This window comes from Euleptes europaea, chromosome 5, assembly GCF_029931775.1.
Source record: "Euleptes europaea isolate rEulEur1 chromosome 5, rEulEur1.hap1, whole genome shotgun sequence".
NCBI lineage: Eukaryota > Metazoa > Chordata > Lepidosauria > Squamata > Sphaerodactylidae > Euleptes > Euleptes europaea.
In genome coordinates this window covers 33,259,412-33,274,261 of record NC_079316.1, presented here as the reverse complement: position 1 = coordinate 33,274,261, position 14,850 = coordinate 33,259,412, and positions in this window count along the sequence as shown.

Below are 14,850 nucleotides of genomic sequence, written 5' to 3'. Positions count from 1 at the left end.
CTTTAATAACAAATAAAAAAGCGGAATGTTTTAAAAGGCGGATAAAAGAATTGGAAACAATACCATAAAAATGTTTGTGTGCATTCTTATTCAACGTAGATTTAAGGCACAAGTTTAGGAGAAGCATTAAAATGCCAAGAAGCATATAAATACAAAGCCAAACCATTCTCACTCTTTTTCTATTGCCTGCAAGAAAAATCCGTTGATTGTTCCCTTTATGAATAGCTCCCCTAAGGAAGCATCCATACTATGCTCAAAGTGACAAAGCCCACAACTCCTCCTCTATTTTAAATATAACTGGTGACTCCTTAAGAAATTCACAGTTTGAAGAAAGAGACATATACTTCAAAGACAGTATTTTCATAACAAACACATGCTCATGTATCTTGGGAATTTAACGGTCATTACTGCTGAATAATAAAACTGAATACCTATTTTTGAAAATGTTCACCTTGAGAAATATGTGACTATGGCATTTGGGGCGGGTGGGGAGGTTCTGTCAGTAATTTGGCAGTAGCTGAATAAAATAAGTCCACTAGCACTTTAAAGATCAACAAAAATTTCCATGGCCCTGACCTGGATGGCCCAGGCTAGCCCAATCTTATTAGATCTCGGAAGCTAAGCAGAGTCAGTCCTAATAAATATCAAGGAATATTGCCATGAAAACCCCAAAAGGGGTCGCCATAAGTCGGCTGCGACTTGACGGCACTTTACACACACACACAATATCAGAACACAAGAAGAGCCCTACTGGATCAGACCACTGGCCCATCTAGTCCAGCATCCTGTCTCACACACTGGCCAACCAGTTCCTTTGGAGGGCCAACAACAGGGCATGGGGCAGAGGCCTTCCCCTCATGTTGCCCCCTGGCACTGGATCCAAAAACTGATTCTCTGACTCCTCTGAACATGCAGGTTCCCTTTAGTCACCATGGCTAGTAGCCACTGATAGACCTATCCTCAATTTCTAATCTCTTTTTAAAGCTGTATATTCCTGTGGCCATCACTATATTCTCTGGCACCGAATTCCACATTCAATCCCTCTCTGTGTAAAGAAGTATTTCCTTTTGCCCATCCTGAATCTACTGCCCATAAGCTTCATTGTTTTAATGAATTTTAATAAATTTATGTTTTTATATGTTGTTAGCTGCCCTGAGCCCGGTTTCAGCCAGGAATTGAGATTGGGGCACAAATGGATTGAATGAATGAATGAATGTTTCCCCTAATTACCAACTGTCAGAAATTATGGGAGTTATATTAATTATATGAAATAATTAACATAATTCAGATTGGATTTTGATTTTTTTAACATACATCTGCACATCCCTGAATTCTGGCATTGATTCATCTGTGTATATGGTTTTTGAACACACTTTTAAATGGTGAAACATTCTTTGATTTTAAGCTTCCCTTTAATTGGCAGTGTAGCAATTCATTCACACAGGTAAAGAAAACAGCATAATTTCAAAATGCTTGCAAAGTCATTGTTGTTCTGCTTTTGGCACAGTACCTTGCTTTGCATTTTCATTTTTTAGTTCTATTTAGATCTTTCTGGGAACAGTCTTGGTTTGTGAATTAAAAAATAACAAAACTATTTTCCATTCAATCTATACTATGCCAGAAAAAAAAACCTGGGAGAAAAATGACTTTAGATAGAAACTGTTTTCATGCTTCTTTGTCTTTGGCAAGATTATCTCTTTAAAATCCTGTGTATAATATCAGAATAAAATATAGAGTTGTGACTTTTCACTGAAATGAGCTCATATCTTTGAGATGTACAAAAAAAGTTCCCTTATTATTCTGCAAAGTATAGTTTTATGTTTTCTTTAATCTTGGTTATAATTCTCTTCCAGGAACTTCTTAGAAATGCTATTGTTGCACATTCTGCTGTCAGAGAAAAATGATTCAGTGATAACATTGAGCTTGCATTTAATTATAGTTTGGCATCCTTTATACTTTAATAAATTTAAGTCAGGCAAAAGCTCACACTAAGCAGCACATAAGACTTGCTTAACTAGCTAAGGCCAATAATTTTCTACAGTGGTCTTCTGACTATTGGTTTAGAACCCTTAGGTGGGTCACAAGATCCCTCCTGAAGAACTGTGAGCCTATAGAGAATTGCCATTTTAATTCCTTTTAGGAGTCAAGCAGGTACCACCAGAGCTGTTGATCCCACAACAGAAGTGAGTGCCAGCACCTGTAGCAGAAGCCTGGAATCTACAGGCACTCAGAACTGGACCCGCTCCAGCATCCTGGAAACCTTTATAGTGCTTCTAGGTCTCCAGATCGGTGTGGTCAGAAGAGAGGTCTCAGAGAGCCAGTCATGCACTCCACTATCTGAACAGTGCATTTGACTGGGTTTTCTGTCTTTTTTGCTTTCAGGGTTGAGGGGAGGGGGCTTCAGTGTCCTTGCCAATTGGCCATTCTCCTTCATGGTCCATCAGAAGGGTTGCCAGGTCCCTCTCTGCCACAGGTTGGCGGTTTTTGGGGCAGAGCCTGAGGAGGGCAGTGTTTGGGGAGGGGAGGGACTCCAATGCCATAGAGTCCAATTGCCAAAGCGGCCATTTTCTCCAGGTGAACTGATCTCTATCGGCTGGAGACCAGTTGTAATAGCAGGAGCTAGTACCTGGAGGTTAGCAACCCTATCCATCAGCAATCCCAGGTTCTGCTGGTGGCTCCTGCTCCTGAGCCTCTTGGGCTTCTGGTCCAGTAGCCACAGCTGGCCATAAGTTCCCTGACATCCCCGATGGACCAAAAGGCCTAGGCATTGCAGGGTCTGTCAGGGCTTTGTTCTCCATGGGATCTACTAGGATGGTGTCCTCATCCTCTGGTGAGGAATCATCAGGCCCAATCCAATCCCCAAAAGCAGGATGGTGAGGTTGGGTCACTCAGAGATGGAGAGGGTTCTTCCCTGGCTCTGACTCCTCTGTATTGTGCACTTCCAGCTGCTTGAGTTGTGTTTCTGTCCTCAGCACAGAAATTACATGCGGACAATTGGAATAATCAGACTGTGTTATCAAATTAACTTCCTTTCACAACATGTAGAATTCTGAAATTTAGTATGCTCATAGTCTAATGCATTCTGATTATTATAAAAGTATACTGAAGTATAAAGTAGGGAAAACTGGTAAGATTTTCTACAGATACCCTACCAGTTTGTTTATTTGTTTATTGACTTTATTTCTAGACTGCCTTTCTCTGTGAGACTTGAAGTAGATTACACAATTTAAAACAATGCACTTAGAACAATGTGATACATACAACCTACAATGCTGTAAACGTGGATAACAAAATTAGCAAACAACACATTAAGAGCAATACACTATGTACAATAAAACAGTATAATATGATCCATATGACAAGCAAGGAAACATACCGTATATACTCGCGTATTAGCTGAGTTTTTCAGACCAAAAAAAGGGCTGAAAAAGCCAGCCTCGGCTTATATGCGGGTCAATACGGTAGAGGGGGGAGGGAGGAGGGAGGAGGGGGAGGGGGGAACTTACCGCCGTCATCGCCGGCGGGCCCGCGCACCTTTCCCCGGCCGGCAGGAGCCTTCCCGGGCCGGCAGGAGGCCCCTCCAGGCCGCCCCGTCGCCCCGGCCACACCCGGGCCGCTTCCTCCCGCCGGCAGGAGCCTTCCTGCAGCCGGCAGGAGCCTTCCCGGGCCGGCAGGAGGCCCCTCCAGGCCGCCCCGCCGCCCCAGCCACACCCGGGCCGCTTCCTCTGGCCGGCAGGAGCCGCGGCCGGCAGGAGCCTTCCTGGGCTGGCAGGAGGCCGCGCCACCACCACACCCGCATGGCTTCCTCTGGCCGGCAGCAGGCGCAGGAAGGCCGCGCCGCCGCCGCCGATTCGCCTCCTTTCCCAGTGAGTAGGGGGTTCAGGGGCTCTTCCCCCCCCTTGGATGGCACTGGGGTCGGGGTAGGTTGGGGTGGGTCGGGAGGGCCTGGGAGGCCGGCGGGAGGGCGACCTGGGGCAGAGGCGAGATAATCCCTGCGCTCTAAAATGGCAGACGCCATTTTAGAGTGCAGCATTGCCGGTAAAGGGAATTTCTTATTGACCCTCAGCTTATACGCGGGTCAATAAGAAATTCCCTTTTCTGGCCTCAAATTTGGGGGGTCGGCTTATACTCGGGTCAGCTTATATCCGAGTATATACGGTAATGTAACAATTAAACAAAATGTACACATACAAGGCAGATGACAGAGAAAATGTGGATTCCTCTGAAAACACTAGCATAGTCTCATCTTCCTCCATAATGCCTGGTACTACATAACCTTTATTCTGTATCTCATTGAAATTTTTATAACAGCTTTATTGCATGGTCAGATTACTGCTTTCAGTAGCACAATATAGTCATTAGAATAACTATAGTATTTGTACATATTTGGTCAAGAGAATTCTTTCTACACACAGGTGTAGTGGCAATGTGGAAGACCCACTTGTGAGGGACACCAGGAGAGATTCAGTTAATTAAAAAACCTTGCAATGATAGCTCACTTTCTAGAAGAAGAAGAGCTGGTTTTTATATGCCAATTTTCTCTACCTTTTTAGGAGAATCAAACTGGTTTACAATCTTCTTCCCTTCCCCTCCACACAACAGACACCTTGTGAGGTAGGTGAGGCTGAGAGAGCTCTAAGAGAACTGTGACTAGCCCAAGGTCACCCAGCAGGCTTCATGCGTAGGAGCAGGGAAACCAACCCAGTTCACAAGATCAGAGTCCACTACTCGTGTATGAGTGGAAAACCAACCCAGTTCACCAGATTAGAGTCCGCCGCTCATGTGGAGGAGTGGGGAATCAAACTGCTCTGAACCACGACGCTATGCTGGCTCTCTATTAGAGTAGTAACTCAATTTTTAACCAAGCAAAATTCAAAGAGAATTTTGAGGCTGTTCCTCAAGTCAAACATCCTGAGACAGTGCCAAAAGACGTTTCATAAGGACTAGTATAATGTATCAGACAGATCCCACACATCCCTCCTTTCTACTGATTTTTAATAAATAAAAAAGGAAATGCATGAGTTAACAATGATGTTTCAAATATTTGTGGAATAGGAAACGTGTGCACCTTTCCCCGCAATTCACATATCTGAAGGATATCTTCATTACTGAAAGAAGTAAACAAAATACTCAAGTTTCCTCCCACTACTTCCTGATTCAGGGCTTTTTGCTGCTTCAGTATTGACAAGATGCACTTCCTTTTATTTCAAGAGGATGTTAACTATTTTCTATCATTATTAAGTGAAGTGTTTGCTTGGGAAGAATGTCTTCATCTTGACATCTCCTGAAGGTTGAGTGAATTACTTTCTGCCTCCTTTTATTATGAGACAATGGATGAGTAAGAGGGACTATATTTACGAATCATGGAGGCAGATTTAGAAAAATATATGTAACCTTCATATTTCTGAAACAGCAATACAAAGTGTTAAAAATTCTTATCACAGCATAAAGTTCCAGTGTCATTTAATAAAATATTTCTTCCTGGTTGTGTGGCTCTCAGATCCTAAGTAGTATTCAATAACTGTTAAAGGTGCTGTAAACTTTGCAACAAATGAATTGAAAAGGAAATCATTCTTTTTTTAATTAGCCAATCACTTGTGAGCCAAACCTTGGATGTTCTCACCCTGCTGTCCTCTGACATGAGAAGCTGCTGGACAGCTTTCTGGCTGTGCAGGAGCCGTGGTGATGGAGCGTCATTTCCTTCTCCTTCATGGTTGATTTTGCATCTGCCCAGTAGGTGACATCAACTTTCCTCCAGGATCATGGATGGTCATTAGGTGACATCAGCTCTCCTCCAGGATCATGGATGGTCAGGTCAGGTAAATAAATGATGGAGGTGGGGTTGCTACTCCCATTTGTTTGTGTCAAAATGTGTATGTACAAAATAGCCTCGACAGCATGGAATTAAACACATACCGAATGGTAATGTAAAAAATACCATGTTTATTTATAATTGCTGACTGACAAGTGTGCTCACTCTTTATTTAAACAGTTGCCTGCTACATGGTGTGCAGCAATGACAGATAAATATGTTCTGCAGACATTTTCAACAGTCTCAATCACTTGACAGCCAAAGCTCAGTTTTCTTCTCTCTGCTGCCATCTGACGAGCACCAGCCCAACAGCTTCATGGCTTCCTGGTAGCTATGGTGATGGAGTTTCATCTGCTTCTACCTTGCAGCTGCTTTTGCAAGTGGAGAATGAGGGGAGAAAAGAAGAAACCCCCCCCATACAAGCTGTGTAAAAACGTGCATGCATTAAATGCTGCCAATTGCACCATTCACTATGTGAAGAGTTAACCCATGGAACAGATTTATGCTGTTCCCAGACAGTTGAACCAATCAACAAAAAATTGGCTCTTGCCTCACAGGTAATGAGCAGAAAGTGAGCTGGAGTGGCAGGTGTTCAAGCATCTTTAGTTGCTAGGTTATGAGTTAGTTATGTGTTTTTATTGCATCCATGTTCACCTGAGCCATCCATACCACAGTGTGGCTCCAAACTAAAAGATCTTCATCACAACCTATACAAGGCAAATAATCATCCCAACTCTGGATATGAAAGGGTAACTGACGAGTACCAGTTATTCATACTCTTAGGTAGGAGTCCAGCAAGATTAAATATTTAAGCAAATCTGAAGACTGTGCATGCAAGGCTTATGCTGTACCCCAAAGCTATCAGGCTTACCCTAAAAATCTGAGCTTTTCCATAGATACTGAGTTGACTTTGTCATACTGTGAACTGAAAGGATCCCTGTGCAGATGTGAAAATTAATACATAGTGTAACATACAGAGGAGAGTGGGATCATGGCCAATAGCCTTGCACCTAATTACTGTGCATTTAGACAAACATTGGCAGCATCCATTGCAGCCTCTAATTACTGTGTGTTTAGCCAAACATTTGCAACAAGGAAAAAAACCCAAAATGTTCAAGAAATGAAGGGAAGGACATACCTCTAAAGAAAAGTATCTACGGGTTACCAGGCACTGCAGTTCAGCCATCAGAGAGGTCAAAGCTCAAAGTGAGCTGAGGCTGGCTAGGAGGCTTGCTACAACAAGAAAATCTTCTTCATATATGTGAGGAGCAAATGCAAGGTAAAAGAGGTGATAGGCCCACTGTTGGGAGAAAATCGAGACGCTCTGACAGATGATAGCGAGAAAGCAGAAAGGCTCAATGCCTATTTTGCCTCTGTTTTTTCCCTGAAGAAGAGATCAAGCCCATCTAGAGATGGTAGTAGGCAAGGCATAATATTTGAGCTTCTGGTTGACATGGACAGAGAGGTTGTTGAGAGGCACTTGGCTTCACTGGATGAGTACAAAGTCCCCCAGGCCAGATGGAGTGCACACAAGAGAGCTCAAAGAACTTTCTAGAGAGCTTGCAGAGCTACATCGTCTTCAAGACCACTTGGAAGAGAGGCGATGTGCCACAAGACTGGAGGAGGGCGAATTTTATCCTAATCTTCAAAAAAGGAAGGAGGGGTGATCCAGGAAACTACAGGCCAATCAGTCTGATCTCTGTCCCAGAGAAGATACTGGAGCAGATTCTAAAGGGGTCAATCTGGAGCATCTGAAGGACAACTTGGTGATACAGGAAAGTCAGCACAGATGTGTCCCCAAGAGGTCCTGCCACACCAACCTCATTTCCTTCTTCAATCGAGTGACAGGCTTACTGGATCTTAGGAATGCCATGGCTGTTTATCTTGATTTCGGTAAAGCTTTTGGCAGAATTCTGATGGGTAAATTGGAGGCCTGTGGACTGGACTCTAGGTTAAGTGGATAGGGAACTGTTGCCCTATCATCTTTCAACAGCAAAAAAAAGAAGGTTTGGGTATAACTGTGGGGGCATTCTGTTGCTTCCACCACTGTGTACATAAGAGAAGAGAATTGTTTCTCAACATAGGAAGAAATAACTAGGAGATGCAGGTAAACTGTGTTTTGTTGTTGAGGACTTAGTGCCTTCATATATGTTGTAGGATATATGTGGGGCTGGGGAGGTAGATGAGGGAGTGGTGTGTGTTATAGATACCTGAGCAGGAAAGAGCTTCAAATGATGTAGGACTGGGACTAGGGTTCCCAGGTGTCCGCTAATGGTGGCCAATCTCCTGGGGATTTCTGCCACTGCCAGCCAACACTCAGCTTTTGGGTGGGAAGAAGCAGGCCAGCCAAAGGGGTGTGTGTGAATGATCTGTGTCAATGCGTGCTGACATCATGGGAAGAAGAGCAAGGGAAGAGGGAGGTGGCAAGAAGTTGGAGGAGCTGGTTGGCAAGCAAGTGAGCAACTGCAGGGCTGGAACGTGCAAGGGGAAAGGCAGCCATTCCAGTGAGGAAACCTCGCTGAGGTGCTGCCAAGGACCTTGGGGCAGAGCTGCTGCTGCCACTGCATGGCCCTGGTGGGCAGTGACTTGCCAGGCTGGTGGTCATGGGCAAAGATGGGGCACAAGTGGAGCAGAGTGGTGCTGAGGGCCTGCAGGAGTGTGGGCTAGGGCTGTCGATTCAGTTCATCCTGAACCGAAAAATAGCCGAATTTCCCCCAATTCGGCGGTTTTTCAGTTCGGATTGAACCGAACTCAAAAAAGGCGGGAAAACGGGGAGCTGAATTCGGCGAGTTCGGGGTGTTTGTGAATAAATTCGGCAAATTCGGGCTCTTTAAACAGATCTGTGCCTTCCAGCAGGAAGGGGCAGATCTGTCCCCCCCCCCCCCGCGCGCCTTCAGAGGGCTTCCCTGAAGGCGCGTGGAGGGACCTTTAAACAGATCTGTGCCTTCCAGCTGGAAGGCACAGATCTGTTTAAAGAGCCCCCCGCGCACCTTCATGGAAGCCCTGTGAAGGCCCATGGGGGGGGCTCTTTAAAGACCCCCACCCCCTTCCCGACTCTTTGAAGTGGTGGGCGCCGCCTACCCTGGCGGCACCCAGCACTTCAAGGACCCGGCCGAATTTTCCCCCGAACTCCAGATCTCGCGCCGAATTTCACGGATCCGAAGCGGGGGAATTCAGACTTCGGCACATCCCAAATTTAAAAGGGCCGAATTTTGCCGAAGCTGAATTTTATCAAAAAAAAAATTCAACAGCCCTAGTGTGGGCACCACAGTAGCCTCAGCTCCAGCTTGCAGCCAGCACCTTGCCAGGCTGGTGGTCATGGGTGAGGATGGGGCACAAACAGAGCTGAGGGCCCACTGGAGTGCGGGTGCTGCAGCAGCCCCAGCTTGAATTCAGCATCCAGACAGTTGGGGTCAGCCATGGGGGATGGAAGTGATGTCATCACACACTGATACAGATCACCGCCCCTGTAACCCCCTCCTGATATTTTCAGCTGATTGCCAGGAGGGACCTGGCTACCGTAACTGGGAGAGATAATGTCATGTGAACATTTTTGTGGGAGTGACTGATCATACAGAGGACTAGTTTGAATAATTTTTCCAGATTGTATTTGCTCACAGGAAAGATTTCCTGAATGCAGTTAGGCATTTGTGTGAAATGCCTGACTCGCCACTGATGCTATCTGGGGAAATGGTATGTGTCATTCCCACATCATGCAAAGCTGGTCCCCTTTTGTGAAGCAAGTTCAGAAGAACATGTAACAGAGCCATTTCAAATGTGCTTCTTTATTATTCAGTGCACTGGCTCTGTACACTTAGAAATGTTTGATTAATAAGCCTTAAAGGTATCAGACTACACTTGTATGAAGAGATAATGAAGTGCTAGATGGAGGTGGAAACACGCTGGGCCTTTCAAGTACTATTATTTTCTGCAACAAATTTACATTTTTACTTTGTTGTTGACTTTTTTCCCTAGTAACAGTTGTATAAGTGTGACACTCCTGTTGAACTAAATTGCTACGGGGTAGAATCTGGTTGCTGTGAATTGGTCGATCCTATGGGTTTTGTCTCAAGCGGCATGCCTAGGAGGAGCCAGATCCTATGACAAAAGAATAAAACTATTTCTTAATGTCTGTAGATAACCCCTTCAGCGGTTCTTATTGTTAAGGAACATCTCTGTCTATGTATGCAAATTGTAGGAGCTTGTAGGAGATAATTCACCTCTCAGTTGAAGGAAAGGGAATGATGTGTCTTTGTATGCGAAGAACAGCAGTTTAAATTCTAGAAGAGAAGCAGACAGACACTGCTGTGTATTGGGTATGGATCTCTCTGTGGGGATTTAATATGAGGAAGCAGATCTGCTGCCCTGAAGAAGTGTTTCTTTGAGTCCACCTGTGCTCTACTGGTATGTTCGTAAATAAAGAAAATACTGCAGAATACCTCAAGTCTTCAGTGTTCTTTCCCCCAAAAGCAACCAACCCAGGGAAGCAAAGAACTGCCCCTGGAATTTCTCACTCTTCAGAGAAGTGTTAAGCACAAAATAATATATACTAATTAGGTTACACAGATACCTGGTGAGAGATACGTTTTGGTATGAGAGCCTTCTGTAATAGAAAAAAGGTCAGCAATGGTGAGATCTTCCTCCAACATGAATGTTAGAATCATCTTTTTTGCCATTTCAATTGAGACATTAATCAGTGGTCCACTTTAAAAATGCACATCCTATACTTTCCTAACATTTTTCCTCTAGTTATTGTAACTGGCCTATTTTATTTTAGGTCTTTTGTCGTTCTTCACAAGTAATCAAATGTTTTCCTTATGGAGACTTTATTTGATGTGGAAAGTTGCTGTGGTGATTCTGATAATTATGTCTATCCTCTGTTGGTAAACAACATTTAAACCCCAAATATAATCTATCTAGGTTTGACGTTCTTTTGCATAATTAGCTTTACAGTGTTACTTATAACAACTTCCTATAAAACACTTGGGGTTTTTGTTTTACTAATTAAAATTCAGAAACTGGAAATTAGTGGAGAGATTTAAACAAAACACTGAATGTTATTTAGCTTTGCATACTAGGTCTAGTGGACTCAACAGAAATTTAGCCACTGATTAAGATTATCTTATGCATTATAAATTGTGGGTTACAGTAGCCCGAACTTACTTTCTGTCACCATTATCTTTCTTTCTTTCTTTCTTTCTTTCTTTCTTTCTTTCTTTCTTTCTTTCTTTCTTTCTTTCTTTCTTTCTTTCTTTCTTTTCTTTATACATGGTAAATCTAGGAAGGGGTAAAAGGAGAGAGCATGGCTTTGTACACAGTGTTGTGTCATTGGAATAATAATTGGGTTGATCAGTTTAATCTCATTTTATGTATTATTTATCTATTTTAAACCATTTGTGGCATTAAAACAACATTTAAAGTATATTTTAAATATTTAAACAACTCAGTGAAAACATATAGACATACAACAGACATAACAACACAACCAGGAAGGAGGACCAGTAAGAGTTAATAGGGGTATGCCAAAAACAAAAACAAAATCTTTACTTGCTGGTAGAAGACAATGATAGAGTAAAACCGACCAATTTTCTTTGGAAGGGAGTTGCAAAGTTTTGGAACCACAACCAAGGAGGACCTTTTTTGGGTTGCATCTCCTCAGGCCTCAGTTGGGGTGGCACCCAAAGTAGGGCATCCAAAGATGGCCCTGGATGGGTAGGTTCATATGGGAGTAGGTGATCCTTCAGGAATGCTAGCGCCAATGAAGAAAAAAGGGACTGCACCAAGGCAAAACAAAGGCAAGAAAACAAATGGTGCAAAAGGAAAATGATTCTTTAATAAGTTATATGACCCCAATGAAGAATCCCCTGAGGAAGCTATAGGCAAAACCCGTTGGGGTCATATAACTTATTAAAGAATCATTTTCTCTTTGCACCAATTAGGACTTTGGAAATTAACAGTGTTTGCCATCACTAGATACTCTGTTTTAGCATCCATAATCATATGTCCAAAAAAAGGACACTACCACATTTCTTTGCCCCCACTGTTCTGTATTTTATTCTGTTTTATTCTGTAAGTTTATATTGTAATATTATTATGTTTTTATTGTGTTGCTTGGCCTGTGCTCATGTTTGTAAGATTCTTCGAGCTAAATCATGATAAATATATTAAACAAAAAGTTGATTCAAACGTCCCATTACATTTTTTTGTGTTTTCTTTCTGCATATTGTCTATATATTTTTGCTAAATTGTTTCCTTGCATTGAATATTCCTGTTTACACAACTTTCAATTTATACTTTTCCCTAGGTGGCATAAAAATGGTAGATAAATTTCATATAAAAATCTCCAGGATTTCTCTGCTTCACCCCTCCTGCTGTATCCTAAGAGGTCTTTCCAATAATACTGCTCCTGGAAGGAGGAGCTCTGTGAACAGCATGACAGGCCAGTCAGATGTCTGCTATAAAAAGAAGAATGAGCAAATATTCCCCCCTCTTCCATCATCAAAAAACCAAACAAACAAATTTTAAAAGTTGGATTCGACCCTATATATTTAACATGAAATTCTTGAAAGATATTGCATGAGGAACATCAAAGCTTTTGAACCCAACCCAAAGAGTCATGTGTAGAATTTATAGTCATATAGGAATTTTCACCAATGTGCTTCAAGCCTTTTTAGACCAATCTCTCTATCTACCACTAGAAATTTGACAGGAAATTTAAAGTGGCCTCCAATGTAGGATGAGGAAATAAGATTCAGGACAAGAAACTGGAGTCCTACAGAGCAAGTGTGGAACCTCTTGGGACTTCAGATCCTGGTGTCTTATTTCCTCTGCAATGGTTTGATATGTTTCCTCTTAAAACCAAAGGTGTTTGTACTACAGACATAAAAGAAAATAGAACAGCACTGAGTGTTTTGGACATTTCAGTTTAATTTTTAAGCTGGGCTATGAACCCCAAATAACCATAGTGAATTTGCTCCAAGAATTTATTTTAAAAGTTTCTTTATCTTTACTATGTGTTCTACAATAGTATCCCATATGCCTAACAGTTGAAAACAGAAAAAAACAAAAAAACAAAACAAAAAAACACTGTTCTTTGTGTTAACAAATTGTATTGAGTTCAACTGAATAGCTGCAGAAAGTGTTGAATGATTTATGTTATGAAACCCAGCGTTCAACAGAAAGAGAACAAAACAGACTTCTTTTTCTGTACTATATATGGAATGATGTACACTGTATACAAGCCACAAAACACCCGCCTGTCATTTTCTGTTTTCCCAGCTAGGTATTTCCAGCATCAAAATTGACAGTATGTTAGAAGCATCTGGTACATGGTATATAAACATTTTCTGTGTAATATTAATCCACTGCAAATATTATCCAGTTCCTCTGAAGGAAAATTTCAATCATCTCTTACTAGATCTTATTGTACTAAATTCTAGCTTGTCTACCTATCAGCTACAAAGACCACGGTGCATCGGACATTTAGAGCAAGCAACCTAGTTCTATTCTGGCCCTGACCTGGATGGCCCAGGCTAGCCTGATCTCTCTTTTTTAAAAAATATTTTTTTTATTATTTTTCCAAAATTATTAATCACATAGTTTAACAATGACATAAACAGTAAAAAAATAAAAACAAATAGGTAACATTGTTAATAAATTTATGTATAATAAAGAATTGTTGACTTCCCCTACACCTCCCTTCATCTTGTGATGAATTAGTAATCTGTTTTGCACAAAATTCTAATCCTAATACTATTGTTAATATTTATTGATCTCTTTGACATTTATATTTTTCAAGGAAAAAAATTAATAGTTAATAATATCATATAAAGGGAAGAAAAAAGGAAAAAGGAAATAAGAATAAAAGAAAAAAGAAAAGAAATAGTAAATCTCACTAATAATAAATGGATTAGTATATTAAAAAGCATTTGATTATTTCCATTAAAAATTAATTATTTTGTAAGTCCTCCATTTCTCCCTAACACTCATTTAATACATATGGTTTTTCTAATAAATTGATATCATATATATTTCTATTTCCATTATAACCAATCCTTTTAACCAGTTCCTTTTCGATCTTAGCCAGAAGAGACACTAGACTCTTTTAAATTAGTCCCTTTATCCAGAATTTCCAACATTTCTTTTCCCCCCACAGTGGCAGTAATCGTCGAAGAGCATCCTTGGAGATTGGTGGCAAAGTCTCTTCTGCAGATAGATAATTTCCATAGTAAATCCATGTTGCAATATCTTCCATCCCAAATTCAAAGAAAAAGATCCTGACAGTCCCAATTTTTCTGCTCATTAAGACCTCCAAGCAGGTGTTGAAAAGTTCATCAAGCAGATTAAGGGGACAGAAGTCAAAATCACTCACTTTCAAATCCATTGTTATCAAATGAGCTATGGCAGATTGTTTATTGTAATCCCTCGTTTCCTTTGCAGGGTTCTTCTGTTCTTCATCTCTCTTGTCAGCTAGAGGGCCCTCTAGTATCTCCTCTGATCTCATTGTGATAATTTGGGTTTTTATGTCTTTAAGTTCATCTGAGATAATGTCCAGTTTTTGATTAATAAATTGAAATGAAGTGCTCATCAAAGCAGAGAGTTGTCCATCTTTGTAATCAGATGTTCCATGGTTATTACTTTTGAAAATTTCTATTGAAACTCAGTTAATAAGATCCAGGCAAATTCCAGTGTAGTAAATAACAAGGAGGTGCTGCCGGAATCAGAGTCATAGACCTTCCATCTTCTTTGTGGTCAGGAACTTGGGAAATATTTGCCAGTTACACACAGATACCACACTTCTGATTCCAAGTTCTCTGACTCTCTCGCGATGATAGATTGTTTCTGGGAAGGACTTGGCAGGAAGGCTTGTTTAGTTAGAAAGACTACTCTTCGGGGTGGGGGTGGGGGTTTCCACTCCTCCCTTTCCATTATACGTAGTAGTTCCTGACTGGCAACTGAAGCGTCTTTTAAAAATCTTAGTTGTTATGTCTTCCCACTGATCAAATTGATAAGATCCCTGCCGGGTTATCAGATCTTTT